The sequence below is a fragment of the Panthera onca genome, chromosome D2, assembly GCF_046562875.1.
Source record: "Panthera onca isolate mPanOnc1 chromosome D2, mPanOnc1 haplotype 2, whole genome shotgun sequence".
Taxonomy (NCBI): Eukaryota; Metazoa; Chordata; class Mammalia; order Carnivora; family Felidae; genus Panthera; species Panthera onca.
The window spans coordinates 6,043,040-6,068,546 of record NC_138349.1 but is presented as its reverse complement, the minus strand read 5'-3'; the positions used below and the strand labels follow the sequence as shown (position 1 = coordinate 6,068,546).

The 25,507-nt window shown below is 46.4% G+C and overlaps 1 protein-coding gene and 1 long non-coding RNA gene across 3 annotated transcripts in view; both read right to left on the bottom strand.

Moving 5' to 3' along the window:
• Window positions 1-17,964, bottom strand: part of LOC132684765 (uncharacterized) — a 29,870-nt gene extending 11,906 nt beyond the window's left edge. Inside the window, exons 1-3 of one of the 2 annotated variants that reach the window (XR_009612783.3) lie at window positions 17,883-17,921; window positions 13,144-13,192; window positions 227-830 (exon numbers count right to left, since the gene is read on the bottom strand). This is a non-coding gene — a long non-coding RNA (uncharacterized LOC132684765). Of the gene's footprint in view, window positions 1-226; window positions 831-13,143; window positions 13,193-17,882 lie in introns of both variants that reach the window. The other variant, XR_009612784.3, reaches the window with a different exon arrangement.
• The window catches only part of CD2H10orf90 (chromosome D2 C10orf90 homolog), a 270,251-nt gene that overhangs the window by 37,337 nt on the left and 207,407 nt on the right, over window positions 1-25,507 (bottom strand).

Here is a 25,507-nt window from a genome sequence, read left to right as displayed (position 1 = left end):
GGGCTGTGCTCTCCAGCCCCCACTGACCTCGGCCATGTGGCCATTCCCTCCCCTATGCCACATCGGGAGCTTTTCTGCTGGTGAGCAGGTGAGAAGAAAGGATGTGGAACCACCCGCAGGGGCTGGAGAAGATCTGAGACTCTTGGGCGAGCTTCACATGAAAAGCAGATGGAAGGAAGGACACCAGCCCCTGGCCCTTCTACACCTTTCCCTTTAATCTTCTCACCTGCATAGATTCCCTGACCACTTCAGTCGGATGCAGCTGGAAACAAACACCTGCACAGAATGGGGACAGGGGAGAGGAACATGCAGGGTTCGTGCTGAAACCTCTACCCGACCCAGGCACTGAGAAGCAACACACACAGTCTTTCAAGGTCAACCCGTGCATAAAAATATTTGGAATTTTTCAGAAAAGTCTAGGCACAACGGGACTCGCCCTGGGGTCACACAGGTATGCCCTGGAGTTGAGGAAGAGAAAGCACTGAAAATCAGCAAGGCATGGGCTTTCCCGAAAGATATGGCAGATCCCACCCTGCCCCGATCTGGAGGCTTCAAGGGGGCCCCAGAGGAGGCGTCTCTGAATGCTGAGCTCCCAACAGACCCTGATGGTTCAATCCCGGCTCATCCCAAGTAGGGTCGGACTTGGACAGGACCGGCCCCCAAGGACACAGCTGATGATGTGTGCTGTAGTGAGGCCTTTCTGTGGCCCTGGGCTGGCTGTTATTCATGCACTGTGTGATGATTCTTTTCCTTCATGAAGATGTCTTGCTCCCATCAAAGCTAATGGGAGTCATGTGGCTGAACTGAAGGCATTTCATTCTCCAGATTTTCTAAAAATAAAATGTGGAAAAGGGAAACATATGTATTGTTTCTATTTGGGATTACAAAAACACAAACAAAAAGGAACCAGAGAGATTCACTGTCCAAGAGATGCAGTTCTTTCTTGATTATAATAGCGAAGGGGTTGTCATCAAATAGGTTTAGATGTGAAATAATCTGAAATCCTGCTCAATTTATTAGATGAGCACAGTGTAACGAATGCCCTTTTTATCCCTTGAAGACTACATCCCATCTCATCTTGGATGCACTGAAAGGCCCTTCTTAGCTAGCAGACTACGGAATGGTCCTGCACTACGGTTCGAAGTAAGATTGCCGTAAAGAAAATGACTAAAAAGGGAATTTTGCTTTCCTAATGGGTTTCATTATTCACTTGTAATTACTTACGGTTAAGGGTAAAAAAAAATACCTCTTGGATATAATCGAATCACACTTAAAAACACAAATATCCTTTTAAAGTTATAGGTTTAAGAAAAAAAAGGTGGTAATGCTCACAAAACAGCGACAATGAAAATGAACTTCCCGGTCTGCCTTGTCTCACTAAGGGGAGTAGTATCTAAAATTGGCTACATTTGCTCAGGCTTCTGTTGGCACGAACATTTCTAGCTTTCCATCTAGGACCCCTTCTGTTTGTTTTGCTTTCCCCATCACTTGTTTGCAGGCATCTTGAAACATGGCCGCACCTCCACGCACGATTTGGTCCAGTGCTTGCAAACCCCAATGTCTGCCTGGCAATGAAGGTTTTCCCCAAGGGGTGGTGAACGGCCAGCAGTTTGCTCACTGTCTCATGTATTTGAAAAGAATCAAGTGGGACCTGAGCCAGCCATCCTGCCGCTTAAGACAGTGAGTTATTGACTCCCAAATCTAGGCATTTCCTTCTTTCCTCCTCCCGCCCTCCCTCCCTTCCTTCTTTCTTCCTCCACAAGGAGTCCATCAGCGAGTCCTCTTAACTTTACCTAAAACACCTCGAACCATCCATTCTACTCCACCTCTGCTGGTGCCACTCACTCGTTGACCCTTGCTCTACGACTTTCCTGCTTTCACCTGAGATTCTGGGAAAATGTAAGTCACATCATGACGATCCTCCACTTAAATCTCTCCAATGGCTTTCCTCCCATCTAAAATAAACCACAAACTTCCTCCCAACATCATATGTCTTTGGCCTGCCTCCTTGAGCCCATATGGCCCTCTCCCACACCCCCGGCACCCCCACTGGCCTTGGCCTTGGCCCTCACCAGCTCCCCCACTGGCCTTGGTCTTGTCCCTCACCAGCTCCATTCTTTATCACATCAGGGGCTTTTCATCAGCTGTTCCTTCTGTCTTCTCCACCTTCACAAAGTAGGCTCCTTCTTATGCAGATCTTGGCTGAAATGTCCCTGACTCAGAGATGCCTTCCATGACCACCCCACCTGAAGGAGCCAAAAAGCAGCCAACCCCATCACATCACCTGATTCCAGTGCTCTGCAAAAGCTCTTAGTGCCCTTTGAACTTTCTCATGTTGAACTATCTATTTGTCGTGCATCCCTAACCACTCAGTAGGGTGAGCCCCATGAAGGCAGGGGCGCTGCATCGCTTACTGCAATGCCGAACATACCTACATGGTACCTGGCACCCTCAATAAACCTTCATCAAGTGACTCACATCATGTAAGTGATGGCTCATGTCCACGAGGAGCCCAGTAAAATCCTGAAGACTCACTTGCCTACCAGATAATAGGAGATGATGGAAGAGATACAGAATCTTCACCCAAAAGTATCATCGGGGGAATTTTGACAGTCTCTTAGGGGGGGACATTAATTCAGTAACTTGATAGTATCTCGTAGGTACCCACTATGGTCTGGATTCCTATTATGAATGACAGATAGAACATGAACAGAGACATAGCTACTGGCCCCACAGCGTGGCCAAGTTGGGGTATTTGTGACAAAAGGACAAATGGCTTCAACCTGAGGACAGTTCATTCCATCCACACTCTCATGGCAACGAAAACATGTAATGCTAGAGGACCCTGGGTCCTCTCAATTTCAGTGACCTCAAGGAAAGGAAAACTTGTTTGGAGACTAAGCTGAATATGTGAATGACAGAGCCATTTCTGCACACTTACAACCTTTTTTTTTTTTTTTTTCTGGAATCATTCGCTCTACTCAGAAGGGTGCGGAAGCCTTGTTTCACTGGACCACCCTATCGGCAGGTACCGCAAATCCGCACGGTTGAAAGGGAAGAACGGAGAACGTGGTGGGTGTGCCTCCCAGGCCAATAGGACCTGGACATTCGCAAACATGCGAATGTCCAGATCTCACTGTCACCACGTCATCATGGCCAACAATTCCTGCCCCTCTCTACTCCACAATTTAAAAGATAAACTCAGTGGCAAACTTGACCCAATCCAACCTCACAGTCTCTCTCTGCACACGATCCTAGCGGAAGCACAGATGATAGAGAATTAGACCAAAGCCAGGTGGGTAGAAGAGTGGAGACAGAGAAGCAAAGAGCTCAATTACACTCTGACTGCAATCATGTACTTCCTAAATAGCGGGGAGTTGTCGCTATGGCTTTCCCCAGGATGTGAAATTACACATTTTCCATTTCTGACATGACCGCCAGTTTAGCCACGTGAGGGCCATTTTCAGGAAGGAAGCAGCAAATGGGCTTGACAGGCCACGTAGACCAGACAGCAAAGCCTGGTGTGTCCCCAGGGAGAACAAGATGGTGAGACTTTGTCTGAGATTAGCAGGGGGGAGGGCATCTCCTTGCAGGAAAAGGAGTTCCAATTTTAAGGGGAAGTTTCTCTTCTGGAACAGGAGTTAAGGAACAACTTTGGTTTGGGCGACCCCTTAATTTTAAGCTTCCTGCACCTGTTACATTAGGCACTCTTGCCGAATAACCTGTAGCAACACGCAACAGTCAGAAACTCACTGCATTTTTAAGTTACCGTCTGGAAGATTGTGCTAGCTGAAATGACACAGGACAAGACAGTTACGGTATGTGGATTATATCCCAGTGAAGCCGTTACTGAGTAACTCTTTTTTAAAAAGGCAGGACTGTTCACCATGCTGATAGGCACGTGGCTGGCGGGTTTCGAACAAGGTGGGGACGGCTGGGAGTTGCCCCATATTAAAGTAAGAGCATTTCATGCTTCGCGGGTGGGGCCCAAGCGAAGTAGGCTGTGGTACGCTTAGCATTCTGGTCTTTGCTAGTCTTTTGACTTGTAGTCTAATTTCTTTGGGTTGAAGAACTAATTCAACTCAGCTGCAGCGACTCGGCTTTTTGTGCTTTGAGTTTCGTGATGTAATTAACAATTCACATCCAATTACATCATGTTAAAAACCCCCTTCCAATCCTTTCTCTACTAATCCGGGACTCTGTGTCTGTGTATTGACTTGATCAAGGCTCAGGAGGAAAGCAGAAGGCTCATTTGCAAGCACAGAGCCGAGTCTGCGATGATCTTAAGTGATATTTTGGTCAAAGTTGTCTGAAAATACACGCGTGCTTTAAGTTTGTGAGTTGAGATCATCGGACGTATCTTTATAAGAAAATCCTCAGGAAACAGGCTATCTTCAGAATAAGGCTTTACATCAGCCGTATTACCACGGCTTCCATACCAACTGGATGCAGGTATTTGCCATGTCACTCTTTGTGGCCTTGGAGAGCTTCGCGGTGCCCCGGGAGTGAGGCCTGCGATTTCTGCCGTTGATTGCCCTCCATGCTGGGGCCTGGACTTCTTTTCCATTCCCATAGCCTGCTTGCAACCCATCAGGCCCCCAGGGATCCGAGTACATGTTCTATTTGTCATTATGCAAGGCCTGAATTTCTGTGTCTGCTGTATGCCGCTTTCCAGCCTCTGGGAGGTCCTTCCCCACCCCACCAATGCCAGGTTCCCCCCGAAACTCTGCTAGTCCTCTCGCCGGAAGCCAATCCCCCTTACTCCGCAGGCTCAGCACAGACTTTGACTCGTCTTGCATTTTTTGTACGTCTCTCTTTCCCACTAGCCCGTGAGTATCTTGAGGCAGAGAAAGTTCTCTCTCTCCCTGCCGTGTCACCGACAGCACCGAGCACAGTCATTCACCTGTACTCCGTTCTCAGCAAAACTTTAAAATGTGCTATTTCCGGTCTCTTCGTGCACGTGCCGGTTGTCTGAAAACCCTACCGGTATAGCCATTTCAATTCTCTAAAGACAAAGAAGTCGGAGTACAATAACGGGACCGTTAGAAGTTCAAAATGACTGAGGGGTCACAATACACTGGCCCAAAGGGTACAGGCTAGCCATCGTGGTCTGCGTGATGTAAAAGACTTAGTACATTAAAGGCTCCTAAGGGGAAGCCCGGGTGGCTCAGTCAGTTGAGCGTCTGACTCTTGGTCCCACGGTCCTGGGATGGAGCCCCGGGTGGGGCTCTGTGCTGAGCCTGGAGCCTGCTTGGGATTCTCTCTCCCCCTCTTTCTCTCTGCCCCTCCGCTGCTTGCACGCCTCTCTCTCTCTCTCCTTCTTTCTCTCTGCCCCTCCTCTGCTTGCTCTCTCTCTCTCTCCCTCTCTTTCTCTCTCCCCCTCTTTCTCTCTGCCCCTCCTCTGCTTGCACTCTCTCTCTCTCTCTCCTTCTTTCTCTCTGCCCCTCCTCTGCTTGCACTCCTCTCTCTCTCTCTCTCTCTCTCTCGAAACAAAAGAAAAAAGAAAAGAAATGAAAGACTCCTAGGAAACTCTAATGCTCAAGGAGCTGATGGGGAGACAGAATACAAGTCAGTTTCCAAAGCAGGAAATATACATGGCCAATAAATAATTCTACCTAACTCGAAATTAAACAATTTGAAATTAAACATGATTAAGATACTATCTTTCACCTATCAAATTAGCAAAGCATAGGGGCGCCTGGGTGGCTCAGTCGGTTGAGCATCCGACTTCAGCTCAAGTCATGATCTCACGGCTCGTGATCGAGCCCGCGTCGGGCTCTGTGCTGACGGCTCGGAGCCTGGAGCCTGCTTCAAATTCTATGTCTCTCTCTCTCTCTGCTCCTCCCTGGCTCATGCTCTGTCTCTCTCTCTCCTTCAAAAATAAATAAAAACATTTAAAAAAATTAGCAAAGCATAAAAATATATGAACTCAACTCTAGAGAGAATATAAGGAGGCTGGTTCTCCCACAATGCTAACAGCAGCACAATGCAACATTTTTGTGAAGTAATTGGTAATATGGACTCAAAAGTCTTAAAAATGTTCAACTATTTTTTCCAACAATCCTCCTCCCAGGAATATAGTTAAAGAACACAAGCAGAAGTGTGGCCAAAGAGGCACACACACAGATGAACAGTAGGTATTAAGTATTATTTATAGAGGTGAAAAATTAAGAATCTGTGAAATGCCCAACATTACAAATACGGTTAAAAAATTTATGTCACTATATGATCTGAATATTAGACTAATATGTTCCCAGAGAATTTTTAATAACATGGAAAACAAGTCACTGTGATTCATAGCTTGAGAAAAACTGTAACATTAGAAAAAGCCTAATAAGGTCATAAAAAAACTCAAACATGATGTAAGTCTACTTGTGTAAATGAAGAGGCCCATGATATGCATGCGTCAAAAATTAGTATTGTAATGATGACCGTTCAATTAGTCTATAAATTTAATTTTTAAAAATACCCCAAAATCCCAACATGTTTTTTTATGGATGCCCAACTTAAGAAAATTCTGAAAAAAAAATGAAGACGGTCCTTTATTTCCACGACATGGCAAACTAGATACCCAAAACACCCTTATGCTAAAAAGCGACTAAAAACCTCAGAAATAGGGGTGTCTGAGTGGCTCACTCAGTTGATTTTGGCTCAGTGGTTCAGGTCATGATCCCAGCCAGGGTCATGGGATCAAGCCCTGCGTTGGTCTCCACACTGATCATGGAGCCTGCTTAAGATTCTCTCTCTCTCTCTCTCTCTCTCTCTCTCTCCCCCTTTCCTTCTGCCCCTCCCCCACACTTGCATGCACACACACTCTCTCTCTAAAGCAACATACACCTTGGAAATAAACATAAACACATATTCTATATATATGGGTCAGCTTGCAGGTGAGTAAGAAAACCCTTCAGAGACCAAAAAAAAAAACAAAAACAAAAGAAAAAACAAAACTGGAGACCAATCCACCTTCTATAAGGCCAACTGCTGGTCTCTGGTCATCTAGAGCTTTGGATTTAAGGACAAACAGAGGGTAGCAGACAGACCCTGGCAGCTGGGAATGTGGGAAGTCAGGCTGGAAACCCCTGCGTGATCCCCTCTCGGGCTGAAATCCACCCAGCCTGCTCGGTGCAAAGAGCCGCAAGTTAGAATCTTAGCATAATGTGAGCCCATGTGATAGAAGCAGGAATATCTCTGGAGGCACTTCTGTCCAACTCAGGACTTGGAATGTCCCCAGTGCACATGTGCTCAGAATCAGAGTAACCCCACAGGAACCATATGTGGTAACTATGGTTACCATAGTAGCCGTACATGAACCAAAAATCACAACATATGCAAGAAACCACCACCATTAGCGGAAGTCAGCGGATAAGCCAGGCTAGAATCTGACTCACATATACCTCAGATATTAGAAATATCAGACACAGAATATAAAAAAGAAACTGAAATGTCTGAGGGAATAAAAGAATTAGTGAAAATTATCAGCAGGGAATATATAAGAGTCCATAAAACTGACCAGAGCGATTAAAAACAAACAAAAAACAAAAAAACACTAAAAAGCACTCCCCACAATGAAAAACGCATTAATTGAAATTTAAGACTCAGACGAATTTAGATAGCGCTAAAAACAGAAGAAGTAAAGTGGAATACAAGCCTAAAAAAAGTTTAATGACTGCATCACAGAGTCAAATAAACGGCAATGGTGAAAAGCAGGCTAGGCGGAAAGAGGATGGGATGAGACAATATAAAATCCATTTGATCAGAACTGAAAGATGTTAGTAGGGGAAATGAAAGACAAGAAATAAATGGCTGAACAAATAAATAGAACAAATAAAAAGAATCGTCAGATTCATGAAGCACAACAAATCATGAAAAAAACAACGGAAATCCACATCTAATAACATCATGGTAAAGCATAATCCCAAAGACAAACAGAAGATCTTAAAAACAGCTCAAAAAAAGGACACAGAGGTCAGCTATTCGACTTCCAGCTGCCTTCCCCAACTGGAAGCCCAAAGCACTGGGATAACATATGCAAAGGGCGGAGAGAAAGTAATCATAAACATAGAAGCCTGTACCTTGCAAAGTCTTCTTTCAAGAATATAACAAAATAAAGATGTTTTCAGAATTCCCACCTTCCCTGCCCACAAACAGATTTGCAGTTTACCACCATAAGTCCCTCCAGTTTGATGTGCCCCCCAAAAGGACATCTAAACACATATTTTAGGAAGACGGAAATTGATATCAGCAGCAAAGACCTGACATACATAAAGGAAAGGGGAGCCCAGGAAGTGGTAAACATGAGATAAATTAAACACTGACTGTTTAAAAGTAACATTTGACTGCAGGAGTCACAAAAGAAGACAGAACTATAACATATAATAGAACTAAGACACAATAACCGATCTGAGAGGGTGATGGGAGGTAAGATTCTAAGTTGTTTCAGAGAGGATTAAAAACATTAACTTTCAGCTCTATTAAGTTCATGTTACAATCTCCAGCAGGTCAAAGAAAGAATAAAAATAAAAAGTACAACTTCTAAACAGCAGAGAAAAAAATAGAATCGGAAGTAATTAATCACTGCAAGGCTACGAAAGAGATAAGAAGAAAGGGCAGGACAAAGAGAAAGCCTAAACAACATGACAGAAATAAATGCACAGACACCAGTAATCAACATAAGTGTAAATGGAGTGCCTGGGTGGCTCAGTTGGTTAAGCATCAAACTCTTGTTTTGGCTCAGGTCATGATCTCACGGTTCGTGGGTTTAAGCCCCGCCTCAGGCTCTGTGCTGACAGTTCGGAGCCTGCTTGGGATTCTCTCTCTCTCTCCCCCTCTCTCTCTCTCTCCTCCTCCCCTGCTCACATGTGCACTTGCTCTCTCTCTCTCTCTCTCAAAATAAATATTTAAAAAATAAGTGTAAATGGTCCAAATTTTCTAGTTAAGTAAGAATAGCTAATAACATTTTGCCAAAAAAAAAAAAAAAAAAAAAAAAAAAGGAGTAGGGATTGTACTCTTGCCCTATCAGATATTGAATATCATGAAGATACATGAAACAAAGTGATATTGGTAGAGTGTATGCAGAAAATATTTTGAACTGAAGTACAGTAAAAAATGTGTATCAGGATTAGAAGGCAATTCATATCTTGAAATAATTATATGAAAATATTTGATATGAGAATTTGATCTAAGCCTCCCCCTTAGGCTAAAAAAGGAAAAAGGAGAAGGAGCAAATTCAGGACAGAGTAAAAAGACACATGGAAATAATAAAGCTAAAAGCAGAAATCAGTGTAACAGAAAATTCACAAACAATAAAAAAATATCAATGGAACAAAACTTAGATCCTCGGAAAAATGGCAATAAAATGGATAAACTTCTAGAGCTAGATTGATAAGGAAAAACAAGACACAAATTATGGATATCCGAAATAAGTAAGGAAACATCATTACAGATCCTATGGCAGTAACAAAATATTATGAACTTTATGGCAATAATTTCAAAAACTTTGATGAAATTGCAAACTTCTTCAAGGATACAAATTACCAAATAGACTCCAGAAGTAGTAGAAACACTGACTAGTCATATAATGATTAAAGAAATTGAATTTTTTTTTTAATTTTAACGTTTATTTATTTTTGAGACAGAGAGAGACGGAGCATGAACAGGGGAGGGGCAGAGAGAGAGGGAGACACAGAATCTGAAACAGGCTCCAGGCTCTGAGCTGTCAGCACAGAGCCCGACGCGGGGCTCGAACTCACGGGCCGTGAGATCATGACCTGAGCCGAAGTCAGATGCTTAACCGACCGAGCCACCCAGGCGCCCCAAGAAATTGAATTTGTAATTAAAGCTGTCCCACAAAGAAAACTTCAGGCCAAGATGACCTCACTGGTGATTTCTACCAAACATTTAAACGAACAAATAGTATCAGCCCTCCAAGTCTCTTCCAGAAATAAAGAGAATAGTTTCCAGTTCTTTGTACAAAGCTAGTATTTTCCTGATACCAAAAGCAAAACATTTCTTTTTTTTAAAAGTTTATTTATTGGGGTGCCTGGGTGGCTCAGTCAGTTAAGTGTCCAACTTCAGCTCAGGTCACGATCTCACAGTTTGTGAGTTCGAGCCCCACGTCAGGCTCTGTGCTGACAGAGCCTGGAGTCTGCTTCGGATTCTGTGTCTTCTCCTGTCTCCGCCCTTCCCATGCTCATGCTCATGCTCATGCTCTCTCTGTCTCTCTGTCTCTCAATAATAAATAAACATTAAAAAAAAAAAAGTTGATTTATTTATGGTGGGGGGAGGGGCAGAGAGGGAGAAAGAGAAAATCCCAAGCAGGCTCTGTGCTGACAGCGGACTTGGACATTTAACCAACTGAGCCACTGAGGCACCCCCCCCCCCAAAACCAAACCATTTCAAAAAAGAAAAGGACATATCACTGTTCCTTAAGAACATAAATGAAAAAAAAAATCCTAAAAACATTAGCAGATAGAATCTAGCAATATATTTATGATATATATTTATGATAAACATCGTAAATATATATTTATATTTAAAAGTATAGGGGTATCTGGGTGGCTCAGTTGGTTGAGCATCTGACTTCGGCTCAGGTCATGATCTCACGGTTCGTGAGTTCGAGCCCCGCAGCAGGCTCTGTGCGGACAGCTCGGAGGCTGGAGCCTGCTTCGGATTCTGTGTCTCCCCCTCTCTCTGTCCCTCCCCTGCTCACCCTCTAGCTCTCTCTCTAAAAAATAAATAAACATTAAAAAAAGTAAAATAAAAGTATAATGCATCATGACCAAGTAGAGTTTAACCTGGAAATAGTTAATTGGTCGTGAAAATTAATGTAATTCCCCATATTACAAAATAAAGGAGAAAAACCCTATTATGATCCCAATAGGTACATACAAAGTATGTCAGTATTGAACGATAATAAAAAATTGTATCAACTTAGGAATGGCAATGATGAAACAACCCATAAAAAATGGGCAAAGGAAGAGACATTTCTCCAGAGAAGACATACAGATGGCCAACAGGTGTATGAAAAGATGCTCTACGTCACTAGGGAAACATTAAGAAGACGCACATCAAAACCAGAATGAGATACCGCTGCATGCCCACCAGGATGGCTATTACCAAAAAAATCAGAAAATGACAAATATGGACAAGGATACAGGCAAAGTAGAGGCCTTGTGCTTTGCTAGTAGAAATGCCAAACAGTACGGCTGCTGTGGAAAATGGATGGTGGTTTCTTAGAAACCAGCATTCTACTTCTCGGTAAACACCCCAAAGAATTAAAGGCAAGAGACTCGAAGGATGGTTTGTACACCCATGTTCACAGCAGCATAATTAACCATAGTCCAAAGGTGGTGCCCATCGACAAGGTGAATCGGTACACAAACTGGTCCATCCATACAATGGACTCTTATTCGGCCTTAACAAGGAAGGAAGTTCTGACACAGGCTGCAATATAGGTGAACCGTGAAGACATTATACTATGGGATAGAAGCCAGCCACAAAAGAACAAACACCGTACAATTCCACTTACACGAGGTGCCCAGAGCGGTCGAATTCCTACAGAAAGTAGGATGCTAGTTTCCAGAGACTGGGGGAGAGGGAATGGAGAATTAGTGTTTTACCGGGCAGAGTTTCAGTTTTGCAAGATGAGGAAATCTTTGTGGATACACAGTAGTGATGGGTGCAAAACAATGTGAATGTTCTTAATGCCACAGAATTGTACACACAAAAATGGTAAAGGCAGTAAATTTTATGTTATATATGTTTTAGCAGAATAAAAAAAATAAGGGAAAAATATGAATAGAATGAATCTTTCTCAACCTGGTAGAGAGAAACTACCTACCTACCTACCTTCCTATCCATCTACATTTTTAAAACCCTACAGCTAACAAGGGAATGATAGAAGTCAAGGATACTCACCCTCATTACTGCTATGCCACATTTTAATGTTAAGTCTTATCTCGTGCAATAAGGCAAAAAAAAAAAAAAAAAAAAAAAGGAAAGGCATCAAGATGGGGACAAAAGTAAACTTTTAATCATACATAATACTATTGTGTACACAGAAGATCCTAGGGAATCTACGAAAAGCACTTCTAATTATTAAGTGCCTCTAACAACATTGCAGGATTCGAAGTCACTATAGAGATCAATTATATGCCTATGTGTAAGCAAGAAAGAAAAAAGGAAATGAAATGTTTAAAAGTCACGATCATCCATATAAAGTAGCATTCAGCCTGTGAAATAAGGAGGGATGCATTTAACAAAATACAGGAAAGATCTTTTTGTGAAACGTACAAAACATCATGGAGAGAAATTCAAGATCGATGTCGTGATGTGGAAGAATTTTAAAAGCATTAGTCTAAGGGGAAGAAACCTTCCACAGAGAAAGTCTAATCTGCTTCAATTATATAGAGTCTAGAACAGGGACAGAAGGAAGGTGGGAGGTTTTCCGGTCCCAGGGGCAAGGGGAAGACTGGAAAGAAGCCAAATATTCTTCTGAGGTGAAACATTCTGTATCCCGCTGCGGTGTGGGTTACGCGGGCACATACATTAAATGCGTGCACTTTAAGGTAAGGAAGTCAAACTTCCATATAGCTGATTAAAAGCAAACAACAGAGTGTGGGATCAGACTGAGAGGGCTTTCTTAAAATACAAAATGAAAACTGGAAACAGTATGACGGCAGCCAGAGCCTCTCCACACCTGACCCCTGCAATAATGAGATATCTCGCATGCCAACGGGACTTTACACTTCGGACTATCTGAAAGATCCCCCATCTTTCAAATCCCTAGGTGGTAAGAGAGCAGCTTCTGTGAATCACATACTATCCAAACAGCATGGAAATTTCTACAAGGAAACTGCAAGAGTCAGGGAAATCCTCGTATAAACACAAATTCGATTATAGGCTTGGCATTTCCAGCCAGTAGAGGAATGGATTATGTCATCAATAGTCCATAGACAACTGGCAACCGATTTAGGGAAAATAGATCCCAAGCTTATACCATCCGAGGAAACGCATCCACAGGGATTACAGACTTAAAGAAAGGGGCAGAAGAGTGTAAGGTAAAGGAGGCTTTCGAAGCCTGTCGGTGACACAAAGGGAAAGGGCTTAGGAAGATAATAAAAACGAGTGAATGTCAAAAATTACCATAAACAGACATGATGGTCACAGGCAATGTGGTATCCTGGATGGAATCCTGGAACAGAAAAAAGGGCATGAGTGGAAAAACTGGTGAAATCAGAATAAAGTCTGGAGTTCAGTTACCAGCCCTGGACCAATATCGATTTCACAGTTCAGGTCAGTGATTCTCCACTGGGGGTGACTTTGCTCCCCCAGGAACACGTGGAAACATCCGGAGACATTTTTGGTGGTACAGCTAGGGAGACAGGGGGAGGCCAGGGATGCTGCTCAAATCCTGTAACGTACAGGACGCCCCACAACCAGGAATCTCCCAGCCCCAGTGCCAACAGTGCCCAGGTTGAGAAACTCTGTCTTAGAGAAAGGTGCTGTGATTACGTGAGGTGGTAACATAAGGAGAAGCTATGTATATGGGATATACAGGAACTCTCTGTACTACCTTTGAAACTCTTCTGTTAATTTAAACCATTTCAAGATTCAGAGTTTAAAAAGTTATGATAAATAGCATTAAAAATACAAGAGGATGTTTTAACATAAGTAAAAATTCAAAAGAGAAAAGACCAAAGTGGCCAAAGAAAATACATAGGTAATTCACAAAAGAATAGAGGTATATCACATGGCAAAATTTCACCACCAAAAAATATGCAGTAATAGGGGGCACCTGGGTGGCCCAGTCGGCTAAGTGTCCAACTTTGGCTCAGGTCATGATCTCACAGTTGATGGGTTCGAGCCCCACATTGGGCTCTGTGCTGACAGCTCAGAGTCTGGAGCCTGCTTCCAATTCTGTGTCTTCTTCTCTCTCTGCCCCTCCCCTGAGCTCGCTCTCTCTCTCTTTCTCTCTCTCAAGAAATGAATAAACACTAAAAAACTTTTTAATATGCATTAATATGTTGTAAATATCATTTTCCATTTATCAAAATGGCAGGGAAATTTTTGTAACGTCAATACGGAATGCCTGTGTGTGTTCGGGAAGCTGGTATTCATGTATTGATACTATAACTTCGCATAACTGTTGCATTGGAGCTCTTGGAAATCTACACTTAAAAGCTTTAAAATTGTGCCTATCCTTTGACCCAGAAATTCTTAGGAAACTGGGTTAAGGAAATCATACGAAATGCCCACATCGATTTCTATACAGGGACTCTTACCGACACATCGTTACAAAAATGTAAAAATGTTAATAATCTATTTAACAAGAAGGCTTAAGAGAAAAAAAAAAAAAAAAAAAACCAAACAGGTAAATCCAGGCAGTGAAAGCCTGGGCAGCCATCACGGGATTAACCGGGATACCGTAGCACATGACAAGGAACTTCACAGTCTAATGCTGAGAACGAGAAGTCTCCTAGAATGATGATTTACAGGGTTCCCCTTTCTGCTAAAAGGGCCACCTGTGGGTAGTAGGGTTATGGTCGCTCTTTATTTTTCCTCTTTCTGCTTGTCTACATTTTAACTTTCACAATGTGCATTTTTTTTTAACAGGAGGGAAAGAAAACATTACACAAGCAGAAGAATTGAAGGAGAAACGTTACATTTACAGCCTTTTCTAAGCATGTACGTGGGAGACGTAGGCAGACCTGGGGAGGAGTCACAGGACTCCCAGTAGTGCCCACAGCCAAGGAGGGCTTGGGGCTCAGACAATGCCAAGGGGCTTCGTCACAGTGGTTATATCAACACACATTCTCCCTGACGTCTGGGGAAGCCACACCTCCCAAACGTACAAACCTGGGACCGTCCACCTCTCCCCAACTCTGCTGGCTGGGGTCTGACACACTGTGGCCTTCCGCGCACACATGTGTCAACGGGGATTCGGGACAGGATCCCTCTGGAATCCAGCGACAGTTTTCCCCATCTACAAGACCATCCAATCAAAATCACCTCCATGCAGTCCACATTGATGCAAAAATGGATAAGCCTCTGTCTTCGTAAAATACCGCAGTTTTTCATTTGCTGCGTATACACCCATCTTGCGACGCAAGCCCGGGTCTTCCGTCTAATATCCCGCCCAGGGAGGGAGCAGATTTTAAGTAAAACTATTATTTTAAGTAAAAATGGTTCCCCTCATTTCAGCCAATTTAGATATCTGTCCGTGGGAAAGATAGGACAAGAAGCCAGAACACCAAATGCTTCCATAAGGTTCTGTGTACTTAGGAGCGATGGGCCTCGAAGTTATCAGGATTTTCTGGTACTGTGGGAGGAGAAACATCAGGGTCTACGTGGACCAAAGGCCCAGAGAGGTAAGAGTTGCTCAGAAGACACACAGCCCTGGGAACAGGGAAAATGGGGGTGTTATTCTTTGTGGGGCCCACATAAATGGCATTGTCTGATATGAATGATCCACCCCCCTTAATGGGGGCTCATGACCCAACACACGAAATTCATAATGAGGACAAAGGCAGCTGTACCGAAGAATCAAAATGATGCAGTCCTTGCATCCAAACATTTCAACTCAGAAAACCTAGATTTTTGTAACTTCTGATTCTACAGACAACTGTCACCTAATGGGCCAATTTATACACTCCTCGCCCAGGAGTTTTATTGAGTTTTACCGTTCCTACAGGGCATCTATCCCAAGAATGGGAGTGGGCAAGGGCAGGCATTTGGGGGGGCGGGGGGCAGCTTCTAATTGTACTTGTTCTGTAAAAGAGAATACTTGTTCTGGGCACCTGCCCTTCAGACAGGTGAATCTCCGCCTTGAAGAGTTTGGCCAGTACCCCCTAAAGAGCAGAGGGTCAAGATGCACAGTCGAAGGGACATGCTGTCCTCTAGACAGAACTGTCCCTGAAAGGTAGCAGCATAGGCCACCCCCAGAGATGCTACTTTGCATTAGAATTATTTTGAGCTGAAAGCCACTGAGAAAAAAGCAGAGAGAAGCAAAGCTGTCTGCCTTCTCCCTACTTGCCCAAAAGCAGGACATATATTTACAAAGATGTCCCTCCTCCCCTCTCCACCAGGAAGGACAGAACTTAATCACCAGAGATAAGTGTAGACCGATCAGCCTGGAGACAGCACCAGGGGAACGGACATAACAGACGTCGGCCTTTATCTCTATCTGCGACTGGTTTCCCCTCATGTATCCACCTTCCTGCTTTGCCGACCTTGGAAGCCTGAAATTGCTTTCTTTTGTCCTGTCATTTCTTCACAGAGTCATCGTTCTTGGTGAAGATCTGTACAAGGTGGGATTCTAAGCCACCGTCCAGAGTCAGATTTCCCTGCGGACTTCCCGACAACCATTTTCCCATGGACACATGTTAATAAACTGGTTTGCTTTTTTCTTGCTAGTCTGCCTTTTTGTTATAGAGGCCCCAGAGAGCACTTAGGAGGGGGGAAGGAAAATTATTCTCCCTCCCCTACATCCTCCAGCAAAGGGCTCTTAACCAGGGAGACAGCAGATTCCAGCACAGAATCCAGGGTGGGCATTTTGGAAAAGTATCCCTGGTGTGTGTGATGCCCTCCCCTGGCTAAGAACACAATTTTCACACTCCAATGGCAGCCCCTAAGCCACGTACGATCACCGGAATGCCCCCACCCTGTGTGAACTGTGTGCTTCATCCAGAGTAATGCCCTCACGGGGCTGTGACCTGACCTAGGAAGTAAATGAGCCCGTGTCACAACGTGGGAACAATTTCTGCACGACTAGGGCAACGTGGCTTAAGATGGCTTTCCACGCTGGCCCTACCACCTTCATTCATCTCTCCTTTTCCCAAACTTAGTCCGTAACACTGAAAATAAAGTTACAGTTTTTAGAAAGATCTGAGCTTCTGTGTTCAGACAATGGGGAAAATAGCAAACCTCATCCAGCCAAAGGAGTTAAACATGCCCCCCTATTTCTCCTATTCCTTCTTCCCCTTTTCTCCGGGTCATCTGTACCTGGACCATTTTTCCCTACAGAACTCACTGCTGTGACCATTTCTTTTTGCGAGATCACGTCTACGTGGATTTCCTACAGACAGCTCAGGGGGGCGCCGAGGACGACAGATCGTAACAAAATGGACTGAGATCCCCCTGCACCCACACAACGCTCAGTGTCCTCGGGACACGAGGCCAGCACCTAGCAGAGCCAGGACTGAAACCCAGATAGGTCTCACCCCCAAACCCACGGTCTTCTGCTAGGTCTCCCTGACGATCACCGTTTCTCATGCAGGCGCAGACGGTGGCTTTGCAGCCTTATAATTTTAACAGATCGGACCATAATCCCCTCATCGCGCCACCGCCCTTAATCCATGTCTCTTAATTGATCCCTGGCCAACCTGAGCAAACGGCCCCTGAGAAGGACCGTTTCCTAAACAACACGGGGATGGGGACACAACCCACTCCTACCACTGAGAGAGTTACTCAGAAAAAAAAAAAAAGCCCTTTTTCCATAAAGACAGCTGGGGTTGCTGACATGAACCGCTTTTAGAGATCGTGTACACTCTGGGGGATGATCTGAACATCGTATTCCAAGATTATGGGGAAAATGATACAATCTCGTCAAGACTTAACCAAGAACTAAATGAACAGACAGACACACACACACACACACACACACACACACACACAAAACAAAAACCCTTGAAAATGTTTTTGCAACATTGTCCATATGTTTTCTCTTTTAACATTAAATTTGGCCATCTGAAGGATAATAAAGTTGTTCCATGACAATACTTACTGAGTTCTTGGAGGGAAACAATAGCTGGAAACTTTTTCCCCCTAAATTCTGAAACCCAGTGGGAATGCTATAGCTTTCACTTTACTTTTTCACAACCTACCTCTGGACAGTGAATCTCACATGGCTCCCCACCCTTTCCTGACCAGAGAGGTTTCTGACAGGACCACAGGGAGAGGTGGTTTGTGGAAAGACAAGACAGCTGGCTCCTAAGTGACCCTGACATCAGCAAGGCTTTGTTGGGTCATCCGACAAAGGACCTAGCACACAGGTCCTGAGCCAGGGCTCTGTACTCTGTGGCTCTCTGCCGGTCGTGGAGAGGTCAACGCCAAGACTCAGGCTTGGATCCTGACCTCAAGGATCATACAATCTAGAGGAAGAAAACGGTCCTCACAATGTAGCAAATGCATCACCTGAAAACGACCTAAAAGTCCTGGGAGCTGAGACTTGAGAGAATGAGGCCGGAAGATGCACGGAGACCGTGGCATGGCCTCGTGAGCAGGGAGGGTTGCTGAGAAGGGTGGTCCACAATCACAGTGGGCTGTAGCGAGGTTTGGGCATGGTCTGGGCCAACGGTTCTCAACCAAGGGTGATCCTGTCGTGCGCCGCCCCCACCCCCACCCCCACCAGGCAACGTCTGGAGATATTTGTTTGGTCACAAACAAATGGGTTATTTGCAGAACCCAGGGACGCTGCTGAACACCACACAATGCACAGACAGCCCCACAACAGAGAATGATCTGGCCCCAAACGTCTGGCTGCTGAGGCCTACCGAAGGCAACAGGGGGAGGGGCACTGAGACAGCTCCAGCCGAGGTCAAGGTGAGAATCAAGAACAATGAACACCTACCAGCAATCACAGAGATACCAGCTCAGACCACGAGGCTGGTTTTTTTTCATCTTGGAATTTGCAGAACTCAGCAGATGGACACCTCATCGTGGCCAGGCGCCTACAGCAAAGGCCTCTGCGACGCTGAGGAAAGAAGTTTTCACCTCGGCCTCTCCCGGAGTCTAATTTGGTGCCGTGCCTCAAGAACCTCACAAGGATTGATCGTCTCTGACCCAGACGTTCCAGTTAAGGGATTTTTTCCAAAAGACAATAATACAGCAAAGCCTATACACCAAGTGTTCACATTAATATTATTCCAAAAAGTGAAAACGGAGTACCAACTTGAAGGGCCAAGAATGAAGAAATAAATAAAACTACGATATGGCCGTAAGACACACCTTTTCAGTCAATAAAATTTCCTTTGTAAAGTACTGTTAATATCAGGAAATATTTATGATATAGTTCTAAGTGGCAGAGACCCAGAGGGAAATTACATCTATAGCAGAATCTCAACTATTTCAAAGAAAAAATAAGTATGCGTAAAAAACAATGGGACAAATACACCAAAGTATCAGCCATGATTATTAAGCTTTTTATTCTGCTTTTTGTTATTCTCAGTTCCCTATAATGTATTCGTCTCACGGTCAGAAAAATAAATCTGGGTATAGAAATTCATGGAGGCAGCATGGCTCGGTCGGATGGGTATCTGAGTTCGGCTCAGGTCCTGATCCCGTGGTCTTTGAGTTCAGGCCCCGCGTCAAGCTCTGTGCTGACAGCTCGGAGCCTGGAGCCTGCTTCGGATTCTGTGTCTCCCTCTCTCTCTGCCCCTTCCCTGCTCGTGCTCTGTGTCTCTCTCTCAAAAGTAAACATTAAAAAAATTTTTTTTAACGGGCCAAGACCTTAACAGACATCTCACCAAAGGAGATACACAGACGGCAAATAAGCATACGAAAGGGGCTCCATATCCTTCGTCATCAGGAAAGTGCAAATTAAAACCACAACGACCTACTACTAAACACACCTACCAGAATGGCCAAAATCCAGAACACGGACAACACCAAATGCCGGTCAGCCCGGGGAGCCACAGAAACTCTCAGTCGTGGCTGGTGGGACCGCGACATAGCACAGCTACTTCGGAAGACGTTTCGGCAGCTTTGTACAAAACGAAACATACTCTGGGAAGGCTTCTTGTAAAGGCAAACAAACCAACAAAAACTAAACATACTCTTGTCATGGGATCCAGCAATCACTGCCCTCTGGTATTTATCCAGCTGGGTGGACAGCTGAAAACTCCTGTCTACCCAGAAACCTGTGCCCAGATGTTTATAGGAGCTCTGTTCACAACTGCCAAAACTTCGAAGCCTCCAAGATGTCCTTCGGTAGGTGGTAGGTAAACTGTGGCCCATCCACACAATGGACTCTGATTCAGTGCTCTAAAGAAACGCGCCATTAAGCCGTGAAAAGACACAGAGGAATCTTAAATGTGTATTACTAAATGAAAGAAGCCAATTTGAAAAGACTACATACTATGTGATTCCATCTACAGAACATTCTAGAAATGGCAAAACCGTGGAGACAGTAAAATCAACGGTTGCCAAGGGTTAGGGGGAGGGAAGATGCACGGGTAGAGCACAGAGGATTTTTAGGGCAGCGAGACCATTCTCTAGGATACTATAATGGTGGATACATGCCATTATACGTTCGTTGCAACCCATAGAACATACAGCCCCAAGAATAAACCCTAGAAGAAAGCCTTTGTGTGATTATATCAATGTAGGTTCGTCGTGTGACAAATGTACCGCTCAGGTGGGGATGTTGATAGCAGGTGAGGCTGGGCATAGGTGGGATGCAGGATATGTGGGAAATCTCTATACTTTCCTCTCACATTTGCTCTGAGCCTAAAACTGCTTTAAAAAATAGTCTCTATAGGGGCACCTGGGTGGCTCAACTGGTTAAGCGTCTGACTCTTGGTTTCGGCTCAGGTCATGATCTCACGATTCTGTGAGTTTGAGCCCCGCATCGGGCTCTGCGCTGACAGTGCGGAGCCTGCTTGAGATTCTCTCTCTTCCCCCTCTCTGTCCCTCTCCCACTCCCACTGTCTCTCTCTCTCTCTCTCTCTCTCTCAAAATAAGTAAATAAACAAAAGCAATAGTCTATATTAAAAAAAGAAAACAACAGTATCATCTCTAGATGCTCAAGCCAGAAATCTGGACATCCACCTTGCCACCTCTGTGGCTCCCTCCTCCTGAGCTCACCAGTACTCAAGGCTTGTGAGCTCCGCCGCCAGACTTCTCCCACCTCCCCAGCCTCCACGATGGCTCTCACCTACTCCCCAGCGATGGTCTCACCTGCTTCCACCTCTCAGCCTCTGAGAAGCAAGACAATCTTCCGAAAGCGTACGTCACATCATCGCTTCTCGCTGCACTTAGGATAAAATTGTAAATCCTTCTTCTGGTCTCTAAGCCCCTCACCCTGACCGTGACTCTGGGTCCAGCTCACGTCTCCAGCCTCACGTGGCACCACTTGGTATGTTGCAGGGGCACCAGCCTTCTCAGCAGCTCACCATTCAAAGCTTTGGCACACGCTGGTCCCTCGACTCAGGCTTCAAGAATCGACTTAAAAGCCTCTCCGGCAGAAAGTCCTTGCTCATGCCCCTCTTCTGAACAAAGCCAACCCTGTTAAAGTCTCTTGTGTCCTCACCACCCCCCTAGAGCACTGACCACAAGCTACAATTACACACGGATTTTAGGGGTATCAATTGGATGCCTGTCTTCCCACCAGACTGGAACCTGCATGTAGGGAGACCACACTAGGTTCCATTTCAGCAGTGTGGAATGATAGCCTCACCCAGGGCCTGATACCATGGCTGACACAATAAATGTCACGGGGGTGAGGGAGGGACACTGGTCTGGCACTAGCAGGGGATGCCAGCACTGGACACATGCCCAAACCACTCACTGACACGGGCAGGTGGCACAGAAGTACCTGATGCCAAGGTCAAACCTCAGTGGCACTTGTATCTCTGGGGGGGGTGGGGGGGCGGGGGTTGGAAGAGTTAAAGAAAGCCTGGAGGGGCACCTGGGTGGCTCAGTCGGTTGAGCGTCCGACTTCAGCTCAGGTCACGATCTCGCGGTCCGTGAGTTCGAGCCCCGCTTCGGGCTCTGGGCTGATGGCTCGGAGCCCGGAGCCTGTTTCCGATTCTGTGTCTCCCTCTCTCTCTGCCCCTCCCCCGTTCATGCTCTGTCTCTCTCTGTCTCAAAAATAAATAAAACGTTAAAAAAAAAAAAAAAGAAAGAAAGAAAGCCTGGAAGGTCCTGGTCAGAAAAGGTGGCAGAGAACCCAGAGTCATGAGGGCGCTGGAGGTCCAGGATGAGAGAGCTCCTCCCTTTGACTCTGAGCACCCTTTCTACATTCTGGGAATTACCCCGAAAGCTGGACTTCTCCAACCAGCTTCTGCGACAGAAAACTACAGCCAGAACAATACACGAATTAACAGGCTGGCAGAGAAGAGTTCAGGATGCCATCTGTCCACCTCCCTCCTTCCACAGGTGAGAAATGGGAGGCTTTGGGGGCAAAGGACCTGCCAGCGTCCCCCAGAGAGCTGGTCCCTGAGCAGGGAGCGACATACTCTTCCAGTGAAAGCCCAGAGAGCTAATACTGTAGGCTTGGTGGGACACGGGTCTCTGTCCCCACCATCCAACTCTGCTGTCCAGTGAGGAAGGAGCCACGGAACGGCGTGCGGGTGAAAAAGCAGGGCTGTGTCCCAGGGAGACCTGATTTGCAGACACAGGCGGAGGTTTGAGTTTGCCCCCCACCCCTCCCCGGGCCGCAGTTTGCTAGTTCCTTCTCTCCATCTGCTGCTAGATACCACAGGTCCCAGTTTAGCTGCTCATTCGCCAGCTGACTCGATCACCTGCTGCCTTAGTTCACTGTTAACCATAAAACAAAACACAAGGGGCTCCGGGGTGGCTCAGTGGGTTGAGCGTCCGACTCAGGCTCACGTCATGATCTTACGGTTCACGGGTTCACGCCCCACGTCGGGCTCCGTGCCGACAGCTAAGAGCCTGGAGCCTGCTCCAGACTCTGTGTCCCCTTCTCTCTCTGCCCCTTCCCCGCTTGTGCTCTCTCTCTCTCAGGAATAATAAATGAATAAACTTAAAACACACACACACACACACACACACACACACACACACACAAAAGCTCATCCCACCCGATTCTTCTTTTATAGCTTCACAAAACGTAAGAAGACATGGTCCGAAGACTGTTCACATGGTCCTCAACCACATTCCTTCAGCACGAGAGTGTGCAGTCACAGTAGATATGTGGGCCAGCCATTGGGAGACAAACTTCCCATCCAGATGGCGGAGGAAGCCCCTGGAGACCGCAGAGGGCTGGGCAGGCACTTCCGGTCACGGCGACACCACCAGCGCACCCGACCATCAGCCACCCTGTGGGCTCTTCCTCCCAAACAGCCCCACCCCTGACCAGCTCTCAGCACACCCACCACCGCCGCCTGGTTCAAGGTGCCGCTCCCACACCCGCAGTGCCCAGCCTGCATCTGCTGAATGAGTAGACGTCAAGGGTCGGGGGAAACGAGTTCTCCCCGGTCCTCTTTGGACGGGGGCTGAGGGCCACGCCCAAGCCTACGCCCCCACCTCACTGCCCCCGGGCCAGCTGTGCGAGATCCCCGAGTTGTTCTGGAGGAGTATGAGGTCACAGAGGGGCAAGGGAGATTGAGCGACATCCACTGTGATGCCCTCCACCCACCCCGGCTGCTGGGAGTCCAGCACGACTGTAGCAGTTGGTGGGTACAGAGGTGCCTCGCCCACGGTCACATCCCCTCCCCGAGGGGAATAAAGGCACAGCCCCCTTGCCTCGACTCAGAATAGCTATGATGGGCCATCCCAAATTCAGAGTTCCCTAAGGCCTTCGTTACAACTGCACCACAGAGTGACTTCTCCCTCTGCCCATTCCTGCTTTTTTCCCTTCCCATCCGCGGATGCCAAGACCACTCCCTAATGAATGTCCACCAATCTCCATCTCGGAGTTGGGTCTCCCAAGGATCCAACACGCAAGACTGGCAACCAGGGTGAAGTCTGTTTGGGAGGATGAGTGACTCAGCGTCAGCAAATGGCAGCCAGTAGGGCCCAATCTGGTCCACTGCCTGTTTTGGTAAATAAAGTTTTATGAGGACACGGCCACGCTCGTGTATGCACGCCTTGTCTGTGGCTGCTTCCGATCTACAACAGCAGAGCTGAGTAGCTGCTGTGGAGACCATCTGGCCCTTTGCCAAAAAAAGTTTGTAGACCCCAGCTCTAGATCATTAAAATAAGGCCTCCTCAAATGTCTTCTGGCCCCTCGAGGAAGCGGTGCTCACGGGACTGAAGGAGCTGAGCCTGATGCAGATTTCTCTGGCAGGTCTGGCCTATCGGCATACAGCCTGTCATTTTCCCTGAGTGACGGAAGAGCTTTCGTCATGCCCTAAACCCGACTCACTACCCACGTGTTAGATTACAGCAACAGAACGGTGGGAGACACAGCCCTCACCCTGTGACCCGGCAGGGATCCGGTCGCTTCTCTCCAGTGAATCCCTCCAGACGTTCATACCTTTGATCACCAGTGATGCCGAGAAACACCGGAGACGTCTCAGACCAAGGCCCCCAGCAGCCTGAGCACGGACTGGGGCACGCTGAGACGGAAACTCCACCACAGAGCATCAACCTTTGGGACACGTGAAGAAAAGGACCTTCGTAAGTCTCTTCTCCAAGAACATCTAACAAACTTCGACGGATGTCTTGGGAACAGGGGAAAGCTTCAGATCTAGGCCACAAATTGCAAAATGAAACCGGCAATGAGTTATGGATCAAAGTCAATCCTGTTTCAGGCAGGCAACACCCGGCAAAGAGACAACTACTCAGATCGGCACTGTAGACGCCAAGGAACACCACAAGGAAGGGGGTTTCAGGCTGGGAAGGACTTCTGAGCCAATAAATTTTCACTGTACCAAACGACGTGGTTTATTACATTTGATTAGAAATTAACTGCGTAGCCCCCTCTCCTGTTAGGTTCTGGCCACCAGATACTACTCCTCTGTGTGTCCGTGAGTGGCCTTCAAACATCCCCTTCGCGGTGACAACAGAAGATGGCGACTGCCACTGAGAGGGTTCCCCACCCATCCGACTCCTCTGCCCCGGGCTGCTGCCGGGAGGATGCGGGGCGGTGGGGAGCCAAGTACCCAGGACTGTTCTCGGCTCTGACATTTCATTGCCACGTGGACTTGGGCCTATCATTTTATTTTCAAGACTCATTGGTCCTACCTAATAGGGATAGCGACAGGGAAAGTGATACTGTCTTTACAGAATGGTTTGAAAGATTCCACGATGGATGTCGGCCAGGGCCTGGCACCCAGGATGTGCGTGGTACCTGCCGTGGTTGTTGGTAGGATGGCCTGCTGGTGGCAGTGAAGCCTTCCTTACGGCGGGGCAGGGAGCTGTGCCACGTCCATCTAGTGGGTGCCGGCAGGAGACGCCCCGACAGCAGAGATACAGGGAATAAACCCACAGGGACTGAGGAGAGAGGCAAAGCAGGAACCCATTCCTAAGCCCCCAGCCGCTAGAAAGAGAACAGGTCCCCCTCTGTCTGTTAGAACGTGGTGCCCCAGTAGACATGGCCTATCTGTACCGTATCAAATGTCTGCAAGTCTCACAGTTTCTCTCATCTTGGCCGTCTTTCTGGGTGCGTCCGGCAGGCTCATTCTAGAATACAATTTGGAGCACTTCCTGTCTGATGACCTAACCACTGGAACCGAAGCCGCCTTGCTTCTGTTTGCGGAATCTCCCAGGCCGTGCCTCCCTTGAGGCTGAATGTCACTAAGGCGGCTCGAGAGGACGCTGCTCA